The following is a 24,148-nucleotide window of genomic DNA, read 5'->3' as shown; positions in this document are numbered from 1 at the left end:
TTTTCAGGTGCTGATCTAGCTATGAAGAATAACACACCGTCTTCAGATCCTGGAGAACTCAGAATCGAGTGTCGTAGGAGACAAGCATAGAGATAAAGGACGAGACAACCCTACACAGTGTATAACAAGACACCCAACTCTAGTCAAAGTATCAATGATGGTACCGATGCCGCTGTGAGGGTCAGTGTAAGCTGCACAGAGGTGAGCTCCTAACTGATGCCTAAACGACAGGAAGAGGATTCTCTTTAACTAGAGAGAGTAAAGCAGAGGTTTTGAAATCTGAGCAAAAGAGAGCAGTGGAACTCAGGTGCTTTGAACTAGAGTCTTTGTTTTATCTACAGAGTCACAGCTAGAACAGATTGTCTCAAATTGAGATCTAAATTGCTTTAGATCACAAGTTCCCAAAGGGTAGGAACCATGCCTTTGGTGTTTTCTCTCAGAACTTCTAGCCTCATGCACTGTGTGTGCAATAAATATTTAATAAAAATGAATTGGTTGAGAGGAACCATGTTCCATACATATGGGTACAATTTGCTTCACTTTAATTACTGTTGCTTTAATCATTATTAAGTTGTGGGTTTATGCATATATTTTTTTAGATAGCAGCTTGGTGCCACATTAACTATTTTGGCTGCCTGCACTTCTATCTCTAAGATAAGGTAACACCACAGAATAATATTCCTTTCTCAGGGTGAATGGTTTTGGGATACTGACTGTATAAAGACAGTAGAAGTTTGGAAGGACCCTGTTGAAAGAGTATCTGCATGGTGGAAAAGACACGAGAAAATGTAAGGAGTCCCCTGGTTGAAATCAGGAGTATAGTAAGCAGTGACTTGAACGAAACCAGGAAGAGCTCTTTAAACACATGTTGCACGGGACGGTTGTGTTTCAGCTTTGATTATAGCACCCAGGCAGAACACGGGGATGACCCGCGTCAGCAGGTCTGTGTTTTAGAGCGGATTAGTCCAATGCACCAAAGTAAAGAAGGAAAACACACCTGCATATCCCATCATCTGTTTTGTGCATCACATCTGGATGTCTCAGGTCAGTAATGACCAGATTGCTCGCAAAGATTCCATTTCACCTCACCGAGTAAAGCACAAAAGGCAGCTATAACTTTTGGACTAGCGGGACCCAAGAAGGCAGTGAGCTCTAGTGTAGAGGAACCACATACCACATCCTGTCGAAAGCTATGCCCAGGTAACGCAGCAGAACTGAAGAGCTGGAAAGAGGACTGAGCAGAGAGGACGAGAACGCATGCGCACAACCTCTCCCTAGGCACCCATAGAAAATGTACGGATAAAAAGCAAGATCAATTTTATTTCTGTCATTCCAGTCTGAGCCCACCACGAAGAGGAAAATCTCTACAGGTCAAGTTCAAGACTGAGATTTTCAGGCAGGCTTCCTTGTGAATCTTAATTGAAAAGCGGACGGCATTAAATAATCTTTTCTCTTTTTCATCCTTAGTACGCACAAACATTCAGAAGAATATCTTTAAATACAACTCATTAAATACAACGGAATCATTCTCCTGTGGAAATTCCTCTCGTGACTTCACATCAGATAGCTCTGTTTCCTGTGGTGCAAGTGTCTCAAACACAAGATCCTAGGGGACCAGACCATAAGCACTCAACATATGTTCCGGGATCGGTGGGGCCGTTCGAAATTAATATGTGACCCACTTAGAGAGTGATTTTTCTGCTCACTCGTGCACTTGCGGTACCACATGGAAGTGAAAACTGCTGGTTGACGTGGTTCCAATTTCTCCACACAATCCGAATGTGAAACTATTGTGTACAAAATATGGAATATTGAGTCAAATTTTTAAAAATGCAGTTCATGTCTGGCACAGAGACCGGACAATTCTACAGTTGGTGTCTGCAAACATTTTTTTTTTCATGGTTGCTAATATAGGAGTTAACTTTAGGAAATGGAGTCAGTATGGCGAAAATCAAGTGGGAAGGTTGTGATGACCTGCTCGGCTTTGGAAATGACATGGGCATATGGGGAGTAAAAAAAATGACACACACTTGTATAGAAAAGTTGGGACTGGGTGGGCCATGCACTCTGGTTGACATACACCAGCAGCCCTGAAACTCAGCACATTTCTTCTACACAGATGAACAGGGAGTGGCTTAGCTAATCTTGATAGGTCTCTGTAGGATAGCAGTTGCTATGTGGAAATGTAAACCACCGATTGACATAACTTCTAATTTCTCCACACAATCTGAATGTGAAAGTTTTTATGCAGAGCTCTAATTTTGGAATATTGAATCAAATTTATAAAAATACAGCTCACGTCAAACTAAACATGTGTACATTTTTTTTCCTTTCTTCTAGTTGCCAGTTTGCCTGCTGTGGCATGGAGTTTAGACAATTCATTCAGGAGGAGGGAGCTGTGGTGTGCACACACTGTCAACATCTGCACTCGGGCCTTATCATTCCTCTGGCCTTTCTATGCATCCGAGGCACGGTCTGCTCATGTCAACAATGCATGCTCATTCAGGATGTCATTTGCTCTCCATTCCAGGCCAAAGAGATAAGTTTATAACAAGGAATTCTGTAGGCATCGAGGACTGAAGACCATAGAGAGATCATTGCAACTGTCAGTACGGTGCTGAGACAAGTCGACTTCTGTGGAAGAGCAAATATGGAAGTAATGTTCTGAATCAGCGAGCTAATCCAACGACATGGCCTTGCCAGGCCCTCCCCACAGCCCCAACATTTCTCTTGTCTCATTTGACAACTTTGAGAAGTAATTGAATTCAAAAGAGTTCAATGTCAGAACAATACCCTTCTCTTCTGAGGGTCAAGTAGGTTTGTGTGCCTTAGAAAACAGGTCTTTGACAGAAATAGGGCACAAAAGTACATATCTGGATGACAGCCCCCAAAATCAGTCTTTGGAATTGAAACGGCAAGACATGGGGATTTAATGCCTTCAGGTAATATACCCAGGAGTACCTGCGGTAAACCTCGAATGAGAAGCATAGCCAATCAGCAACAGGGAAGTTCAGGCGTTCGGTGAGCAGGAGGTTCTGATCAGAAATGCTTTTAAAAACAAAGCATCATACAAGATCAAGAGCATGTTGATGGAGGTGTCAGTGATTTGTCAATTGAACAAATGTTTATATAATTCTAGACACGGTTCTAGATTCCACAGAAATGAAGCACATTATTGCTCCTTGTAGACTGTGCCTCCAAACATGGAACCAGTAAACTGACAAATGGTTTCAAGGGGATTTTAGTAGTCCAAAAAACATAAGCAAGACAATCGAAGACAAATGAACAACCCCATTCCCTTCTACCACTCTAGAATTTTTCGTTAATAAGCCAAAAGAAGCTCTTAGAATGGGGCTCCTGACCTTAGACTTGGGAGACAGAAAGGAACCTGAAAGGGGAAGTTCTCAGGGAAGAGTTTCTCAGGCCAAAAGGTGGCAATGAACTCAGGTGTTCAAGACAGGAGAAGGAAGGAAGATGGTACTATGGGGCAGGGGCAGGGATCGCTGAGGAAGGCTCTACAAAAGGTGCAGCACGTGACTTGACTTCGGCCCTGATTTCAATAAGCAACTATGGGGATGTTATAGTCAGGAGAGCACTGTGACATGAACAGTGTCTTTATGGAAGCACAATGAACAGCATGTGGAAATCGATTTTTATAGACAAATGATAAAGCAGTAGTGACATCTTAAATAGCAAATTGAGTAGACCACGCAGAATATTAAACGGCCCTGAGTTGTGTTTCACCTAGAAGTACTGAATCAGATAAATGAGTCCGAGTCAGGATTTTTGAAGGTCAAGCTCGAGCTTTGCGAATTAATTCCTTTCTCGGAGAGAGTACTGAGGAGTCTACAAGATTAATTCGAGAGCAGAGAAACAATTTGTTTGCTTGTTTGCCGATTATCCGCTTTCCTCCGCTGAGAGAAACTTCCTGTTCTTTCCCAGAACTGCACTTCCCACCTCCACTGTAAAGAAGGCTGACCATCCTAAAAGCAGGTAGTGGGGCTAATTGGACTTCCAGTGCCCACTCATTAGCACACAGTAGGCTGTCAGGAAATGACTAAGGAGCTACATGAGTGAACAGGCCAAAGAACATGCATCAGATAAAACAAACTGGACTGATGAGAAGACATTAATAGTAGACAGTGGAGCAGCAGGCGACAAGCTCCAGACACGATATGGACTTCAGCATTATGGACCTTAACTAGACAGAAGGAATACAGTGGGGGCTCCCCCATGATTTGAAAGGCTTCGTACAATGTGGCAACAATGGACATCCTCCGCTCTTAAATGCTACAACTGATAAAGAAGTAAAAGATGCTTGCAGCAGATGTAGTGATGTGGTTACTTTACTCTTGCTGTGATTGAAACAAGAGCAGAAGCAATAACCATGGGGAGGGACAGGGGTGGGGAACAACTATGGCCAAGGCAACATACAGAAGGAAGATGCTATATGTCTACTGCTGCAAGGGTCATGACAGGGGAGCATGGCAGCAAGCAAGCACTGGTGAGGCAGCAGGAGCAGGAAGCTGAGCAGAGGAGAACTCTCAAAGCACACCCCGGTGACATTCTTCCTTCCACAAGGCCTCATCTCCTAAACACCAAACAGTGTCACAAACTGGGTGCCGTGAATCCAAATGACAGAGGCCATGAGGGACATTTCTCATCCAAACCACCACATGGGGTTGAGCATGTCATATTTATTTCACTCTCTAGCACCCACACACCGTGCCCAGTATACTATCCTGGTCTGCTGAGCAGAAGACAGAAGACTACATTTCCCAGAAGCCCTTGCAGCTAAAGTTCAGTAAGAACATTTAGCCAAAGAGATGTATTTATATGTGTGTGATTTGAAAGCAGAGATGAAATGGAGGCTCCACTGCCGCCCTGTGCTGCTTTGTCAGCAGGCAAGGACACAGTGATGTTTGTCTTTTACAGGAAGGGTTTACCAGGGATCGTGGCTCTAGTCAACAATTCCATGTATGTCAAGAATCAGGACCTTGACTTCCATTTTCCTGATGGAAATTATAGCATGTTCTACTGTGGTCCTAGGATCTACAACAGTGGTGGCTTTCTAACAATAGCAGCTCGGGGGTGTAATGAACATTCTCAGTCATGTCACCTTAGGATTTTGCTAGTATTGGTCGTCATGAAAAATGAGCAGCTTCTTGGTGGGCAAATACAGTATGGTGGCGTCAGGAGCTATTCCTGGAGCCTTAATTTGTATTTTTGGCTTTTTTAGTTCAGTGTCTCATTTAGTGCGTCATTTAATAATGCCCCGATGTAAAACCCTAGTGCTTAAATTATTTACCGTGTGTGCTGTTTTCTGTAACTGTAACTGGGCCATCAGAGATATGCCTGTCTGTGTTTGGAAGGGAATCTTGGAGAGTGAAGGGAACATAAGGACGGTAAACCTGGAGGATACAAACGAAGTGGAGACTGAAGGAGAAAGAGAAATATTTGTCCTCGAAGTGTAGAAATAGTTTTGCAATGAAAGATTTCACACACACACACACACACACAGAGAGAGAGAGAGAGAGAGAGAGAGAGAGAGAGAGAGAGAGAGTCTTTCAGTGTATCCTCATTGCAAACAATGTAAGTAAATCAGCAAGTTGTAGCGTTGTAAGCAGAGAATAGAGCAGTAAGCTGCCTACATAGCAGGGCGGCTCTGCACATGGCAGCACCATTCAGGAGGTGAGCCCTTCCAACAGGAGAGTTTATTGGGAAATGTTTCCATGGTAGTTTAGAGTATAGCTGCTCTGTCCATGTGGCTTGCACACAGTCCGCAGTAGGAAAGAAGTGAATCCACTGGATACGGTGGCCGCCTTGCTTTTCAACCATACCCACACAACACAGCAGAAATGCACAGAGTACGTGACCACCAGCCAGACACAGGACATCTGAGTACAGGGGCACATGTCTGGAATCTCAGCATTTCAGAAGCTGAGGCAAGAGGACGATCATGATTTTGAGGTCAGGTGTGGCTACATAATACATAAGTCTCAGAAAGGCTGTGTCATGAGACTCTGACTTGGAAAGGGTGGGGTCAGGGAGCAGCAGAAGAAAAGGAGCAAGAGGGAGAGGAGGAGAGAAAGGGAGAGAGGAAGAGATAAGAGGGGGAGGAGATGTGGGAGCATACAACATTCTAGACACCATGTTTCATGTCAACAGGACTAAATAAATAAATAAACAAACAAACAAACCAACACTTTTCCAACAGATCTGAATGGAAAAGGAAACTCATAGAATGAACTCTATTAGAAATTGTTTTAAAGGGGCTGGCCAGATGGCTCAGCAGTTAAGAACACTTGTTGCTCTTCCAGAGGTCCCAGGTTAGATTCTTATCATTGACACCATGGTTTACAAACATCCTTCATTCCAGTTGTAGGATATCCCATGGCTTCTTCTGATCTCCATGTAACCAGGCACACACATGGTATATGTGCATACATATAAGCAAAATACTCATACACATAAAATAAATCCATTTGAAAATATGTTTTAAATAAACTATTTATTATTATCATCATCATCATTATTATTAATAGTAGTAATAGTAATAGTATTTATTTACATTCCAAATGTTGTCCTTCTTCCTAGTCTCCCCTCTGCAAGCTCCCCACCCCATCTCATATCCCCTTTGCTTCTAAGAGGGTGATTCCCCACTCACCCACCCACTCCTGCCACAGTCCTCTAGCATCCCCCTTCTCTGGGACAACAAGCCTCCACAGGAAAAAGTGCCTCCCCTGCCATTGCTCTCAGATAAGGCACCCCTTTGCTACATATGTAGCAGACTCCGGACTGACTCATGTCTACTTACTGCTGAAGCCAAGATATGCTTGCACACAGGAGCCTGGTATGGTTGTCCTCTGCGAGACTCTGCCAGCAACTAAGACAGATGCAGATAATGACAGCCAACCATTGGACTGAGCCCAGGGACCCCAATAGAAGAGTTAGGGGAAGAACTGAAGGAGCTGAAGAGGATTGCAACCCCATAGGAAGAACGATATCAACTCACTGGACACCTCAGAGCACCCAGGTACTAAACAACCAACCAAAGAAACTGTTTCCTAAATGGAATATAAGTCTAACTTACAGACTTATGTAATTATCTTGGATTTAGTGACATCCTGTGTTTTCTGGTTGTTTTTGCAACGTCAGATTAAGCATTACCCAGATGTGTAATGGACTGGCAGAAAGAGAAATGAATGAATATGAACGTGCATCTATGGGAAGATTTTGTCCAAGTCTTATTTTATTTTATTTATTCATTCATGCATTTTTCCCCTTTATTGTTCCCCTCAGCACGTTTCACAAAGCACCAGAGAAAAACTGATCTGTGATGTCTTCAGGACTTTTAACTTACATTTTAAAGTATGTCCTAGGGGCTGACAAGTTGGCTCAGCAAATAAAGGAGCTTGCTACCAAGTCTGATGACATGAGTTTGATCCCTAGATAAGAAGAGAGAACAAAATGTCACGGATTCTCCTCTGAACTCCAACTATTCACTGTATCACAGGAACATGCACACACACAAATACTTAGTATCTTCACAATACATACAATTCGCTCTTCATCCCATCCATGGTACATACAATTCGGTCTCCATCCCATCCATGGCACTTTTATGAATGTTGCAAAAAAAAAAATCTGACCAAAGCAACTTAATGAAGATGTATAATCTGGGCTCAGGGTTTGAAAGGACACAGGGCATCATGGGAGGGAAGGCACACAGTAGGAAGAGGGGCAGCTGGTCACGCAGAGTCTGATGTCAAGAAGGAGAGAGCGCTGGGTGCTAAGGAGTGCTATACTCCCTGTTCTCTTTTTATCTAGTCTAGGCACTATGCCAGGGGTGGAACCAACCACATCCAGGGTGAGTCTTCCGCCATCGGCTAAACCTGACTGGAGCCTCTCTCACAAGCACAACTGCCTACGTTCTATGTCTACATACTCTGTCAGAATCACTGACAAAGCAAAACAAACAACCATTAATAAACTTAGACCTCCGTGGCACTAGCTCATGAGTAGAATATTCATGTGGCACGTACGCCACCTCCATAAGTTGTTGCAAAAGTGAGAACGTGCCCTTCAGGTTGATGCTTCCACCCACAGTGACTCAGGCAAAAACTACAGACTTCAATCTGCTGGGTGAGGTTCGAGTTCTGAACTGACTGTGTAGGTTGACTTGGCCGTTTAGCCTTTTCTCCGTGTTGCAAGCATATTCTTTAAAAACTGGCATTCAAAGTAATAGGCTTTATGATGATTAGTTTGTCCATTCTTTGTTTTAGTTGTTTTTCCTGCTCTGGCCTTTGTCTCGGCTCCTTTCCTACCCCATTAGAGAACCATCTGCTTTGAGTGGGCAGACCCCTCTCTGCTTTATACTGCATGCATTCTATGACCGTCCTCAGTACCTTCCCTCATTCCACTTCTAGCTTCTTGACTCATGATCATTCATACTCACACACAGAAGCGTTAAACACTAGGTTCTCCATATGAGAGAGAACATGCGGTTCTTGTCCTTTTGATTCTGAACTGCTTTACTCCATGTAATAAGTTTCAGATCTATTTTCCTTAAAAAAAATCATAATTTCATTTTCCTTCCAAAAGTTCATAGTAAATATGTACCACCAAACAAAATGCCAGTCAATAAATAGGCTAAGAAACCGAACAAATAGTTCTAAAAAAAGAAACAAAAAACAAAAAATAAGTAAATATTTTAATTATGCAAAATTCCTAGCTGGCAAAGAAATGAAAATTGACACCATTTTGAGAGTCCTAGTAAGAGTGGTTCGTTTACAGCTTCAAGAAAATAAATAGTAAGAAACACTAGGGAGGTTGTGGGGAAAGAGGAGCCCTTACTTTCCACTATGGAAATCAGTGTGGTAGTTTCTTCTCTGTACTCTGCAAAGTTGAAGCCCAAAGCTCACTGGGCTTGCAGACACTTTTAGAAAGAGATGTCTACAGTCTTCTGAAAGGAGGGGGAAGAGAGTGACTGCTGCTTTGAAAGAAGGCCCGAGTTCAGTTCCCAGCACCCGCTTTGGGCAGCTCAGAGACACCACTAACTGCAACTCTAGTGGATCTGATGCCCGTTTCTGGCCTCTGAGCACAGCTATCTGCACATGCGCACACACATCCGTATACACAGTTAAAGTTGTTTTTAGATGAGGCAGAGAAATATCCCAGTAAAAATAAAGACGAGGCCATAGAATGGCAAAAATTAACCACAAGCCAAAGTTAAGAGAGAAGGGAGGAGCTGACCCTTTCAGAGCTTTGAAGTCCTGGACTTCATAAGTGCAAAGCGAAACAGTCTCTAGTACTCCATTATGGCAGCCCTAAAGAATTAGAAGAGGCAAGCATACCATTGATACATTGATACATTGACACATTGACACATTGATGATACATTGATACAGTGATACACTGATATGTTAATACATTGATACCTTGATACACTGATACACTGATATATTGCATAAGCCCTTTAAGGTTCTTTTCTGAAGGAGGGGGGTAAAAAAGCAAGGCTGAGATTTTAAAAAAAATAGGTTTTTACCCTCAACTTACACTAAAGTGAAAAGTTTGACACTCTGACCCCCTCAGAGCTGTGTTTCAATGGACACCAGGACATGGTTAGGGAAGAGTGAGAAGGGGAAGGAATATTAAGTCCTGTTCACTCTAGTTGGTATTGTTAGGTCCCAGGCCATCTTCTCTAAGAGGCTGAAGCAGATGACTGCTACTGAAACATAATACGAACTCAGAGCAGAATGGCTACGTGGGAAGCAGCCACATAACAATGTTATTACAATAATAACAAATGTTATTACAATAGCATTTTGCTTCCAGAAAAGTTTACTATCCTCTGCCACATCCCAACATTTTCTGTTCATGTTTAAGATAGTAAGGACACTTTTTAGTCCCTTTTTTCATTTTTTCGGATAGAGAGTCCAAAGAGCCGTTAGACTGTGCTGCCTGTGCTCTAGACTACTCGATGCCTGACCCACCCTGGCCTTGAAGGATGGAGGTGAGGTGGTATCGCCTCACAAACAGGAGCAGGTGAGAATGCCAACCGCAGCAAGATCATCTGAACGCTGCTGCTAGCTCCTTTAATAACTCCCACCCGTGGGGTCCCAAGAACGCCTCTAAACAGCAGTTCCCAATTGGCTGGCATTGTCTGCGCCAGCAGTCCTTGGTCTCTCAGGCAGTCCTCACTTAGGTACTCCTGCAGGAGATGCCTTTGCGGCTGCCCGGCCCCTGGCCTTTACCTAGAGGTGGCTGTGCAGTTCCTGCTACAAGATTTCAACAAATCTCCCAGAGCTCTGGAAGCGTTCAGTGTAACAGATATTAAAAATGTACCCAGTGAATAGATGATAGCAGGATGAGCAGCCAGAGAGACTACAAGGGAATCCAGACTGGCTGCTGTTTCTGAGCCTCTGGAGTACAGGCTTTCAGTGGCCTCTCTTGCTCTATCATTGCAAGAAAATCCTGCAGAGAAGATGGCACCAGGCCTGCTAGCGTTGGTTTTCCAAGTTAGAGCTTCTGGAGTTCCTTGTCCACAACCTGTGCAGCCAGCACTCCATGATGGTGGCTGCCTAGTGGTAAAGATTTAGGAGAACACACACACCACTGTAACCTTAACTAGCAGGCCCTAGTCCTACTGCCCAGTCTTCCCTGGAAATCCAGTACTGTTGACCTAAACGTCCAAAAGAAAGTTTTCTCTTCGATGTACATCCTTTCCGAGAATGAGTGTACTTCCTGCTCCATAAAGTAGAGTGACACCTGAGTAAGCCTTCGGTTTCCAGACTCTGTCTCAGGATCTCCAAGCCACTCCCATTCTTCTTCTTTACTTCCTCTGTGAACAAGTCCTCCTCCCTCCCCTGTGGGCTGTGTGGTTTCTGACTTACATCCTCCTGCTCAGTTTCCTTCAGCCAACTCCATAGTCAGATAAGCTTCTTCCTTCTGGGTTCACTAACTCCGATTAGCTATAACCTCTGACCTTACGATTTATTAGTCAACTTCTAGTGACACAAAGATGAGGCCAGCACTGATAGTGTCCTTGAAGACTTGACTCTTGGGGGACAGAATTGCAGTGGAACAGTTTAGGGTGAAGGAGTTTGAGTCCATCAGAATTCGAGGAGGACAGAGAAGCAGCAGGTCATGTAAGCTTTGCTCCTGGTAATTCCATTGTCTGTGTCTGAATTCTTCTCAGGTGCAGACATGCACTGCGGCATATGTAGCCACACATAAAAGGAGCAGGATAATGTGGATGATTTACAAAAGATTAAGGCCTCAAACAGAGCATTTCCCTGAGACCTGGGGGGAGGGGAGGACCTGTTATCAGAATGATCAGCTCTGTTCATCCCTGACTCTGAGTATCAGTTCATTCCGAGACAGATTCCGCAGAAAGTCTAGTGTGTTCCACTTCCGACCCACCCCCACTTTTCCTCCAAGGGGGTCACCTTAGAGATCCTTTGTTCCCTGAATGGAGAATAGGGATTTCCTCAGAAAGAAAATCGCTGAGGTGCTGACATTCGAGCAAGAAGTGGCTGCCAGGTGTGGTGCACAACAGATGTTCGTAAGAGGAACTGGACTTGGCTGTGAGGGTGGAGAAGACTCATGGGAGGAAATGAACAAGAGTGAAAGCCACCAAGTTAAAAAAGAAATAAAGCATCAGTGCGCTGAGTGCAAGGGGTGACGGGGAAGGGAAATGCTGGAGACAAAAGCAGGAAGTTCAAGGACAATAAGTAGGGATTCTTTGGCAAGTGTCAAATAAGGAGAGCTGGGTTAGATCAAGGATCTAAGGATGCTGTAGTGGTCCACAGAATGTAACAACCGTGAAGGAGACAAGGAAAACCACAAAATAGTGTGAGCAATCCAGGCTGCATGCAGTGAGGGACAGGTGGGTGGGGACTGATAAGTGGTGCAGGGTCTAATAGCCATTCCCATTACACTAACAGATTGGGGGATGGCGTTTGTACCTTCCTGGGCTTGCTTAGGAACCCAGTGGCATTTCCAACAGAGAGCGCTTAGCACATGCCAGCTCTGACTCCTACTTCCACTTTCCTCCGAGTGCTTGCAATACCTTACATCAGAAAGATTGTGAAGACCACTGGTCGGTCCTACAGTGACTACACTCACAATAGAAAAAAGAGAATAGAGAAGACAGGCAAAAGGTAGATCCAGGTATGAGACCACGATGGAGCCTAAGTCCCCACTGTCTTCTAAGGGAGAGAGTGGGTAGAGGTCATCATTGATCAGCAAGATGTGAAAAGAAACCCCCCAGCTTCGCATATGCCAAGAGTGGATTCTGTGCTGAGTTTGGATGGCAAAGCAAAACCACGGGTACAGGACTTTTATAACTCTGTCCTTTCTATACCTTGCCACTGAGTATGTGGAGCTGAGTATCCAGAATGGCAGCCATCATAACTGTGGCCCCACCTGAGCTCTGTGCTGACAACCCAGGGGTACCACGTTCTGTGCTCTGCTGTAAATCATGCTTTCCCCTTACCCTTATGTTTTCTCTGTCAGCTTTCAGAAGGCAAACTGCACTGCCCTCTCTTCATTTACCTCAGTGTACAGCCACCTTCTGAAGATGTCCCCCACTAAAGTTGCCCAAAGAAAAACAGGGAGAAAATATTTAGAAGAAAAGCCTTTGGGAAGTTTCTCATGCATGAGAAAGTATTTCCCCCTGAACACCTGTGATTTTTGGGAAAAATGTATGCATATATACAGATACATACATATATCCCAGAAATGCATAGTTCCCAAGTCTCTTCAAACTAGTCAGTGGGGGATCTGAATATTTCTCTGGTCTACCAAGCCAAGTCCAGTCTCAGCTCTCCTCAGTGCACAGTGATGAATCACAGAAAAACAAAGGAAGGGTCCAGTTACAGCTGCCACTAGACCCAAAGAGAATGCACGTTTGTTTCACCTTATTTATGACTGTTTCAGATCCCACAACATCTGGCTCATTTAAAACTGAGCCAGGGAACATGTTTTTTCTGACGAAATATTTCCTAATTTTTTTTTATATCTACTGCTTTTTGTGCACTCTAACTTTTTGGGACTTATTTTTAATCTCTTAAATTTTCCGAGGACTTTACTGAATATGGACCACCATTTTCATGTGAAGCCAAGCACCACAGCAGCTGGATAACCTCTGCAAGAACACCCCAGAGCTGTGGTCTAAGGTATCAGGGTGCTAAGATTCTGGGCTTTTCCCAGCATCTCTCCTCTGTACATCTTCTTGGAGTTTTCCCTGTTCTAAAAGCAGGTCTTCATGGGACCTTATACCAGACTAACAGGTAGTGCAATTTGTAAGGAGGCTCTTAAATGCTCACTTGTGCAGAGGATGCATGAACAGCACAGTTTCGCCAGCACCGACTGCAAACATCAGCGGTCTCCATAAAGCTGAAAGCTTCGCTGAGCAATAATCAAGCAAGGCTCTTTCCTTCCTCTTCAGCTCTTGAACTTGATAGAGTAACATGCTCAAGTGAGTGTGCTGACCTCCTGGAATGACACACCTCTGTGTTCACAATACTGATTTTTTTTTCAAAGTGTCTATGCCCCAGGCATACATCAAATGATGAAATAAAGGAGAATTTGCTTCCTGTCATATATGCCAAGCTGAGAGAACCTGGAAGAGATTAAATTAAGTGAAATCACCCAGCCTACCCTGCGTGTGACAAAGTACCTAAGAGAAACCGTGGAAAGAGTGAACGTTTTGTTTTGGCCCATGGTTTCAAATGCTTCGGTCCATGGTTCACTGGTTTCATTGTTTTGAACATGAAATGGTAAGGCAGAACATCTTTGGTGACAGTGCAGGAGAGGAGAGTTGCTGCTGACATCGTAGCCAGGGAGCAGGAAGGAACAGGAGGGGACCAGAGCCAAGGTCCTTTCTTCAGAAGCGTGCTTCAGTGATGGACAGCCTGCTCTACACCGAACCTCAGTCCCATTAAGTCCTTACACGGTCACTGTCGTTAGCCTAACACAGAACTGATAGCCTAACTGACAAAGTTAACCCATTGCTTAGATCAGATTCCTTGTTCTCCAACTGTGTCTCAGTTGTACCACTACCTAGGGACCAAGGGACATGTGAATTACCTCGGGACATTTAGTGTTTGTGATGATGTTGTAAAACTGCCAGGATGTAGGATCACCTGATGTTTAGGCTCTTGGCACACATGTGAGAAGGTTTTTGTGTTGTATTAGCAAATGGGCAAGTCTGTGTGTGTGTGTGTGTGCACGCACGTGCGTGTATGTGCATGTGTGTGTGATTGTGTGTGTGTATGTGTGTGTATACACAATGTAATGGGATAAGTTCACTGCTAATTGATTTGAGAAGACCTACCTTAATTGTTGACAGCATTATTACTTGGCCATGGGATCCTGGAGGGTGTGAAAAGGTGAAAGTGAACAGAACACTAGCATGGATACATTCGTTTCACTTTTCTGCTGACTAGAGATGTAATGTTGACTTCCCGCCGTGACAGAACTCTGAACTATGAGCTAAAATAAACTCTTTCTCCCTTAAGTAACTGTCATCAAAGTATTTTATACTCAGCACCATGACAAGGATCTAAGACTATATCCAATCCTTAATATCCTAGACGGCTGGACATGGCATGACGACATTTATAAATCATATCTAAAATAACCAGTCATGGAAACAGAGACCCAAACAATAGTTGCCGTGGACAGGGGGATTTAGCTCAGTGGTAGAGTGCTTTCCTAGCAAGTGCAAGGCCCTGGGTTCAGTCCCCAGCTCCAAAAAAAAAGAAAAAAGAAAAAAAAATAGTTGCCATGGACTGAGGGTAGGAGCAAATGAGAGGTATCGTATAAAATACTTGAAGTATACATGATGAATAAGCTACTCTATACAACACTCTGTAAACAGTTACTGTAGGAATTGGAGGGAAAAAAAGGCCTGAGCAAATGAAGTTCTGAGTGAATCTGTGCTGTGGACACGGGCACAGATATGTCAAGGGCCTGGGTATCAGACATGGAAAAATGGCAAAGCCTTCCCCTCAGGGTGAAACTCAGGGGGATGGCAAAGCCTTCCTCTGGTCATGTATAGATAGTGACAGTGTGCAGGATATAACCACCACAACCTGCTCCCTCTTTACGGCCTGAGGACTGCTTCCCTACAGAAACTGCTCCTACAGAGATGACCAAAGCCACGTTCCTTGCTCAGTTATATTTACAACACTTCCTCCATATTGATCTGTATGAAAAATCATGACTTCTCTTTTATCTATACGCAATAATCCAACCTCTCTGCTCCATTCCATGTAATAAAAATTCTGAGCTTCCAGGGTTTTCTGAGCCCTGTCACCCTGATCCCAGCTTTCCTGGCCATGTATCCTAGACCACGTCTTTGTTCTCTTGCTTCATTGGGGATGTAGCTTTATTACAGAATACTTGCTCCCCTGTAGTTGGTCCTCAGTACTAGAAAAAACATATTATCAAAGGTAGATGTCATGATTTGTATATGCTTGGCCCAGGGAGTGACACTATTATAAGGTGTGGCCTTGTTGGAGTGGGTGTGTCACTGTGGGTGTGGGCTTTAAGGCCCTCATCCTAACTGCCTGGAAGCCAGTATTCTGCTAGCAGCCTTCAGATGAAGATGTAGAACTCTCAGCTCCTCCTGTACCATGCCTGCCTGGATGCTGCCATGCTCCTGCCTTGATGATAATGGACTGAACTTCTGAACCTGTAAGCCAGCCCCAATTAAATGTTGTCCTTATAAGAGTTGCCTTGGTCATGGTATCTGTTCACAACAGTAAAACCCTAACTTACACAGTAGATATCTTGGTAAGTGTTCTTATTGTAGTAAAATAAATAAACAAAACATCAAATAGGACAGGAAGGAAAATGTGGCACCAATGACTTCAATTTATAAATGAAGAAACTAGGCATAGGAAAGCAAGGCCACTTGTCCTTCTACCAACAGATGTAATTGGCAACAGGCAGACCTCGGAGTGAGATGTGACTCTCTGTGTTTCTAGCCCTTAAACTTTCTATATGCTTGTATATACATCGTACGTGGCTGCAAGAGGTTAACCCAAGGCCAACATCTTCATTATCCACAATCAAGTCACAAGAAAACTTAGATTAAACAAATAAGAAATTGAACATAGTTCTGACGGAACCATTGCAAAGATGGCTTGCAGTTTCATGTGTCTGATCCTTGGTTGTGAGTAGGAGCTGATTTAGTGACTCGCATCTCATGGTGGGTCTTTTTGAGAGGAATATCTTCCAGATAAGCAGGAGTACACACTGGAAGTCAAAGAGCCTAGTCCTACCTATCTGAGGTGGCTCAAAGGAGCTTTTTATCATGATTAATTAGTATGAGTATATATGTTCCCTCTCGCCTGTACCTGCTGTAGAAATTTGAATGGACAGTGGCCTATGTATCAGGACTCAGGAGCAGCTTGTCCTAAAATGTATCCATGCTAATGTACCTGGAACTTCACATAGAATACATTTGTGATTTATGAAAGACTTATGTTGTCCTTTTGAGGAACTACCTGGAAAAATGTAAACTTTTCAGAGGAGAATGTGATCTACTTGAAAGGCAAGAGGCTACAGGGGAAGCATGGGTAACGATGAAAAGGAACATAGAGAAGCAGCCCCGACTCAAGGCACCACGGGCTTTATTCATTATTAACATCATCTCCAACCATGCAAGGCGTTTAATTTTTAATATTTTTCTTTTAAAATTTTGTGTTCATTCTTCTCTCATACAATACATCTTGACTACAAATTTTCCTCTCACCCAGAAAAGAACACACCTCCCAGGGACACCAAAGGGACATGGCACAACAACATACAATAAGACTAAACACAGAACTTCACATCAAAGGTAGGCAAACAAACCCAATAAGAAAAAGGATCCCAAGAGCAGACAAAAGAGTCAGAGACAACCCACTCCAAATGTTAGGAGTCCCCCCAAACAAGCCAACAACTATAACATGTATGCAGAGGACCCAGCACAGACCAATGCAGGCTCTATGAATACCAGTTCAGTCTCTGTGAGTCCCCTATAAGCCCTGCTCATTTGGTACTACTAGCCCTGGTCTCCCACGGCCCTCTATGCCTCTCACTCCTCCTTTGCCTCTTCTGCGGGGTTCATTGGATCATAATCTTTCCCCTTTCTATGTTCCTCTTAGATTCTCCACACCCACTCATAAACACAAAAGCATATGAGAGAGAGAGAGAGAAGGAAGAAGAAGAAGAAGAAGAAGAAGAAGAAGAAGAAGAAGAGGAGGAGGAGGAGGAGGAGGAGGAGGAGGAGGAGGAGGAGGAGGAGGAGGAGGAGGAGGAAAAGAAGAAGAAGAAGAGGAAGAAGAAGAGGAAGAAGAAGAGGAAGAAGAAGAGGAAGAAGAAGAAGAAGAAGAAGAAGAAGAAGAAGAAAGAAAGAAAGAAAGAAAGAAAGAAAGAAAGAAAGAAAGAAAGAACATGGAGTCCTTTCCTGTTGGCTAACTTCCTGTTACCAAATGACTTAAGATAATTCCCGTAATTATTAAATTAGATCACAGTATCATGAATATTTCTGTGTGCTCTCTACCAATGCTTGCTACTGAACAGGTGTCAGACAGTAACAGACCCTCTATTCACATTAACCCCTAAGTTCCAAAACTAATTGAGATCCGTGACGCATCTTAAAAAATACAAGAGGGAACATAGGGAGAGGAAAAAAACCCAGAGTACATTAGTTATATTTTTAGGTTTGTCCACTCTGATATATATTGCATATTTATAAATAAATTTTAATAATATCTGCATAAAGTATCAATATTAATTTGTGATGGATATACTGTCATATTCATAGTTACTGCAGTGTCGTTTGCAATAGTTAAGTTACGGAATCAGCCTTGGTGCCTATCTATGCATGAATGGATTTTTTTATAAATGTGGTCTATGTAAATAACAGAGTCTTACTCCCCCACAAAGATGTGAGAAAATGGGTGACCATGGAAATCACCATGTGAAGTGAAATAAACTAGCCTTAGAGCAAAAAAAATCCACATATTTTTTTCTTTCACATGGGATCAAAGGGAAGACATGAAAGGATTAGAGACACTACAAGAGAAGAAGAAACCAGGGGATGAATGGAGGCACACGGGGTATATAGGGTATATACAACTTTATAGGGAGTGTTTAGGGCAATGGGAAACAGACAGGATGGAGGTCTGTAATATGTTACAGTGATACATTGTTCTGTATCACTAACCCTAATGTCACAGTGGTACATTGTTCTGTATAAGTAACATGTATTAATAACAAAATTAAAGCCAATGTTTATATAACATGAGGGACAGGAGTACCTCTGGGCTTCACAAGGATTTCACTGATTAAATACAAGCCTTCACGATTTTATCTAAGCAAACTTCTTTTAGAGAAATATCACGGATTCAAAGTAAAATAGGAAAGCGGAAATGAATTTTCTGTTTCCTAGACTTTTAGTTTTCCCATTTATTTCCACAGTTAAGCGGTCAGACTTACAGCCCCTGAGAATGTTCTGAAGAACAGAAAATTCCACTTCCCACCCCAGTGACTGTTCACAGCTTCATGGCCTGTAGCCTATGCCAGGAAACAGGCGAGCATTCCTCCTCAAAGCAGGTGCAGCAGCCCGACAATAATCCAATAAAAAACCTATTAGCTGGGTCTCCATGACACTCCTGGTATCCATGGGACCCACAATTTCTTTAATGAAGATAATAAATCCAGACCATTTCCTTCCGCAATCGCTCCCAATATGGCTTCATTTCCAGGACTGTTCTACTAACCTTTTGATGCTACATTTTCTCATGAATGCTGAATCACTCTCTAATCTTTGCCACGAAACAAGTGTGGTCCCACTCAGTGAAACAGATCAATCTGCTTGGGTTAGCCAACTGCAATTATCCACTGAGCTGTAGTCACTGATTGCAGTTACGGGCTTAAAGCTGACCGAGTACGTTCTCAGCATGGATCGGCAGTCAGGTAACGGTAGGTAGAGGGAACACAGGAAGTGGCTAGTGACCTCCGAAGACACCGTGTCTATTTCTGACTGGCTTTGTTTATGTAAATGTCAGACCAAGTCAGGGTGTCGCATAAGAGCTCTGGTGTTTCAGCACAGTCTATAAGCTATGTTTCCCTCGTGTGCTGATACTGACAGTAACAGCAATTCAGATGTGACTTTTATAGCTAATACTAAATAGCAAATCAACCTGGAATCAAAGACTTTCAGCAAGTTTTATATATATATATACACACACATACACATTCTTACTAGTAAGGCAGTAAGGCAATACATATCTGTTTGATAAATGTATATTGTCTTAACCTTTGTGTAATCTATAAAAATACAGAACTCAAACTTTGCCTTAAAATTCATATGCGGATTTTATAGAGAACATACATGCTTGTAAAATTTACTGAAACAAATTTACCTGTTTATATCCCCCCGTTTGATCTAAATGCTCTCTATAATTCTTTTGCTACACTTTTATATTCTCCATTGTCTTGGTTATATATTAATTTTTCTTCACACATTTTCTTGGGCTGTACTTGACTATGTTGACGGGTCAAAGTCAAATGAAATTAAAGGTCTTTAACTTTTGCCTTAGAAAATGCTAACAACTTTAAGAATGTTTGAAGATGATATTAATACTCCATTTTAAATACACAAATGTGAAATTTAAAGCTAAATAAAAGGCAGTTGGATCTTGATATGCATAGGTGAGGCTAGGTCTAGAAGAACTCAGCTAAGGATACCAAACTCCACAATGTTCAAGTCTGTAAGGTATCATGCCTTTGCATATAACCTACAGATACTCTCTGCAGGCTTTCGATCATCTCTGCACTACTTATAATCATATGGTGGATGACTGTAAGTACTGTAGAAGTAGTTGTTACACTGAATTTTTTAGGGACTCATTGCTAGGGAGACAGCTCTGCACACACTCAGTTACTACTGTTAATGTTTTTCTGTAAGCAGCTCCCATGTGTAGCTGGTTAAAATGGAGGATGTGTCACCTAAGGGTCTTGTGTGCCTCGCTAGTTGAAGTTTAAATAGTTCATCAGATTCTGACTTAGAACCATCCTTGGACTTTCGTGTCCCATCTTGGCATAATTTGGTCTTGGCTGTGCCGAAGAAACTGTCATTTCTTAAGGTCCTTAAGTGCCAGTTGCTCCACAGGCACCGGCAAGATTCCATTCTGAAGTCTTGAAAATACTGTTTGCTAGCAAATTTGCTTTTTTTATATATAAAAATTTTGAGCTCTAAAGTTATAAAACTGTAAAAACCAATGCTGGATAATCTTTAATAGTGGTTGCGTTTTCTTTATGCCTTGTGTTTGATGAAACAAATTAAAGTCACTTCAGACTTGTGGTGATTTGTCTTAAACTAACAAAGATATCTTGGTAGCCATTAAATGTCTCAAAAACTGTAAAAAACCTCACAGTCGCTCATAGTCGTTAGTCCTCAGGGACTGCTCCATTTCTGGTTCTACAAAATATGACTAAAAACGATACGATCGTGAGATCACAGGCAGGCGTGGGAAATATCATTATAAAAGATCCCCAAATCCTCTACTGACAGTATCATCTAACCCTGAAGGAAGGTGTCATAAGAGATATTCAAACTCATGTCCTTGTCATTGCATACTGACTCAGGCGAAGCATGCTGTTATAAGACAAGCTGCTGAGAACCTGACACAGGAATGGGTAGGTAGTTCTTCTGAGCAGAAGGGTAGCCACCCATGCCTGTTGCCAGCTCGCAATAGTCTTCCCTTCCGCCAGCTGCGATGTCTTCAAATTTCTCTTGTTCCTGCCTTTTGTCTGAAATGTAAGCCAGTCCAATTCAATCTAAATAATTTGTGCTATCATCTCTCTCACAATTGGCCCCTGCAGATGTCACCGTGTTTCTTTCTGGGTTCTTCCAACTTCTACATGGCAGCCCTGCCAGGAGCCTTAGCAACCACAGGCAGCATGGTTAATGTATGACTTGGCAAAAAGTCACCCTACTGCTCTCAACACCGGTCCTGGACAGTAGTCATGATTAAACTCAATGAAATCTGGGGAGGGGGCACACATTCCCTGAAGTTTAATAAGCTCAATCCATATGATAGATATATGAGTGGAGGAAAAAGATTGCCGAAGTTATAAACAAATGACCCATTGGTGATTTTAAAAGATAATAAAGACAATCTCATATGTTTACTCATCACATTGCTGTAAAACTTATTACCCTCAAAATAGGTAGAGTGCTTTTTTTTTTTGGTAGAGTGCTGTAGTGCCATATTGGATTTGGGCCTGGCTGCTTTGCAACTGCATGGCCGCAGTTAAGAAGTCATGGGATTGTTGTACAGAGGCCTCTCCCATGTATTTACGGCACAGGAAGAAAAGACCAAGTAGTAAACACCCGTGTCTCCACTGCATGACCTCTGCTGAGCCCGGCTGATGCATGTGGAACTGACACACCTGGACCACACCTGGGTGGTGGTCAATTTACTTCTGCCTTTTACTTCCTCAGCCTTTATCCTGGAGATTTAGGCTGGTCTTCTCAGATTTCTCCCTAATTAATTCAGATCTTGAAGTTACCGGAAGTCACGAGCCAGGGTTTCCCACTGTGCTTCCCAGATATTACCTGGGGAACTTGGGTATATAAGTGGTGAATAAAGCTACAGGAGTCTCTCTCTCTTCCTCTCCTGGCTTGACACGAATAACCTGTGTGTGTGTGCTTCTTTCATACCGTAGGCTTTTGCCCGATTCTCGGTACCAGGTCGGTGCTGGCGCCGACAGAGTGCTTTTTAATACTTTTAAAATATTTGTTTGTTTGTTTGTTTGTTTTTAAAATATTTATTTGTTGGTGTTTTGCCTGTATGTGTGTCTGTGTGAGGGTGCCAGATAGAGTTACGGGCAGTTCTGAGCTGCCATGAGTGTTCTGAGAATTGAACATGGGTTCTCTGCAGGAGCACCTGCGATCCTCACAGTGAAACATCTCCCTAGAGCAATGATTATATTCTTTAACTGTTCAGGAAGTTCATACCATGTTCTCCCGGTCTCTTTATTTGTTTTCACGGAGAGGCTACTTTGAAGCAAGTCGTGTAAACACCATCTCCAGTCTTAATTGTGATTTGCTGCCTTTAAGCTTGACCAAAGAACGGAAGCAACATCCAATAGCATACTTGGAACAAGAGTTTAGCAGGAACTACTTGAGAGCACTCCCTGTGGCCACCAGACTTTGCCAGTGGAAGAAGAATTCGTTCTCAATTCCTTCGAGCAGAGGGTACAGAAAAGAGGTCCCAACAACATGCATTTGGGACTTGACTAGAAATGGATGTTTTAAGAGCTAAACCCAGTTCCTTAGCTCCAGAGGATCAGGATCGTAACCGTGGCTGATGAGAGTGATAGACAACAAGTATTTTGTTACTTCAAAATCTAACAGAATCTCTAATTTTATTTAACGACACCCTAATGTTTTCCATTTTAAGTTTGAATTTCTGCACAAAGCTTATCTTTTCAGATTTACAATATCTTCAGGAATCACGATTTAGTTTCAGTTTTCATCATCATATGCATCTGATAAACCCCTCAAAGACAGTGTTTGGGTACCTAAAATTTTTTTCTAACTGATTTTAGTCCAAATATTTAATAAATTAACCTATCAGAGAAGATGCCCTAATATGTACATAATCGTGTTTTGTTAAATACTTATTAAGTTCTATTCTTTATGCCAAGTACCCTATATTTATAGTGTAGTCTTAAAATTACATGTAGGTTATTTTTAGCACCCCCTATTCATTACATATGAAGACACTAAAACTTAGGGGAATTAGTAATTTATCTTTGACTGTAGTATTTGGTAATGGGTTTAAAAATTCAAATTGTCTTGTCTGAATATGAAGCTTACATTTTTGATTATTACACCAAGTTTAGAATAATTAAAACTACGTATCACCTAATCAAACTATTGCCTTCTAGGTAGAAACATTCTCCGTTTTCCTGATTTAAAAAATCCAAAACCTACTCTGTGTTTAAAGGATTCACACTCTCCAATGAAATTGAAACTTCTCTGTCATATACATCATACATACCTCTATATCATCTGTTTAGCTATAGAAAACAGATACTTCAACACAAGTTTTCTTCATGTGAGTGTATCAAATATAGGGAAATATATATGTTCTATATGTAAATTTATTATACAACACACATACACACATATATACATGTACGTATACACACACACTGTTACTTGATCACCGTATGGCCCTCTTGTCTATCACCCTTCCTTTATTTTCTGTCCCCTTTCTCTAGAGTCTCCTCTTTCTCTTCCCTTCCCCTTTCCCTTGTACTAGTTCTGTTTTTTAAATATACAGCTAGCAGACATTTTTTAACTTACCCTGTAGATTCTCTCTCCACTCAATTGTTTTCTTAGCTGTGCAAAGGCTTCTAATTGCATTCATTCTCATTTGTCAACTCTTGGCATTGTGCCCTGAGTGGTGGAGTTCTTCCCTGAAAATCCCTACCTAGACCTGTGACTTGAGGTATTTTCCCTTTTCTTTTTCTCTAATAATTTCAGTTTTAGGTCTTGTCTTAAGGTCTTTCGAACCTTTGGAGTTAACTTTCGTAGAGGATAAGAAATAGGAATCTAGCTTCAGTCTTCTGTATATGAATTCTCCTAAGACTAGTTTTTCAGTCTTTTGACAATGTATGTTTTGGGTATTATTTTTTTAATATTAAGTGGCTATGCTCTGTAGGATTTCTCTCAGTCTTCTATCCTATTATCTTTCTCTCTAGGTGTGTGGGGACTGATTCAAACATGGTTTGATAGAGTGCTTAATAGATTTAATTTGAATTTGATTTGTTCCAAGTGAATTAGTAGTAAAAATTGTCCTGATACACGAAATTATCAATTTATTAAATATTGAGTATCTATTAATGATTGTTCTCTAAGCAAAAAGTCTAATGTGACATATTTAATTCTTTTTTGTTTTACGTAGATATTAACTATGCACTTAATGCAAGTAAAGACAATTCCAGCTTACTAAGGGTGAAGCATTTAACAAAGTTGGCTGAGATGTAGAGGGACCAAAAGTACCATCCTATATCCTGTAGATAAGCCTGACGTCTCATTTGAACAGAAAAAAATGATAACAAACCAATA

The 24,148-nt window shown here is 42.1% G+C and overlaps 1 long non-coding RNA gene across 1 annotated transcript; it reads right to left on the bottom strand.

The window, feature by feature from the left end:
* Window positions 1-1,295: 1,295 nt before the first annotated feature.
* LOC134483062 (uncharacterized) lies at window positions 1,296-18,959 on the bottom strand. The gene is made up of 3 exons (XR_015642678.1): window positions 18,783-18,959; window positions 7,364-7,448; window positions 1,296-2,634 (listed from the first exon to the last, which is right to left on the bottom strand). It is a non-coding gene; the product is annotated as an uncharacterized LOC134483062 (long non-coding RNA).
* Between the last annotated feature and the right edge of the window lie 5,189 nt (window positions 18,960-24,148).

Source organism: Rattus norvegicus, chromosome 18 (genome assembly GCF_021556685.1).
Source record: "Rattus norvegicus strain SHRSP/BbbUtx chromosome 18, alternate assembly SHRSP_T2T, whole genome shotgun sequence".
In the NCBI taxonomy this organism is placed as follows: domain Eukaryota; kingdom Metazoa; phylum Chordata; class Mammalia; order Rodentia; family Muridae; genus Rattus; species Rattus norvegicus.
This window is presented reverse-complemented; position numbering and strand designations above follow the sequence as displayed.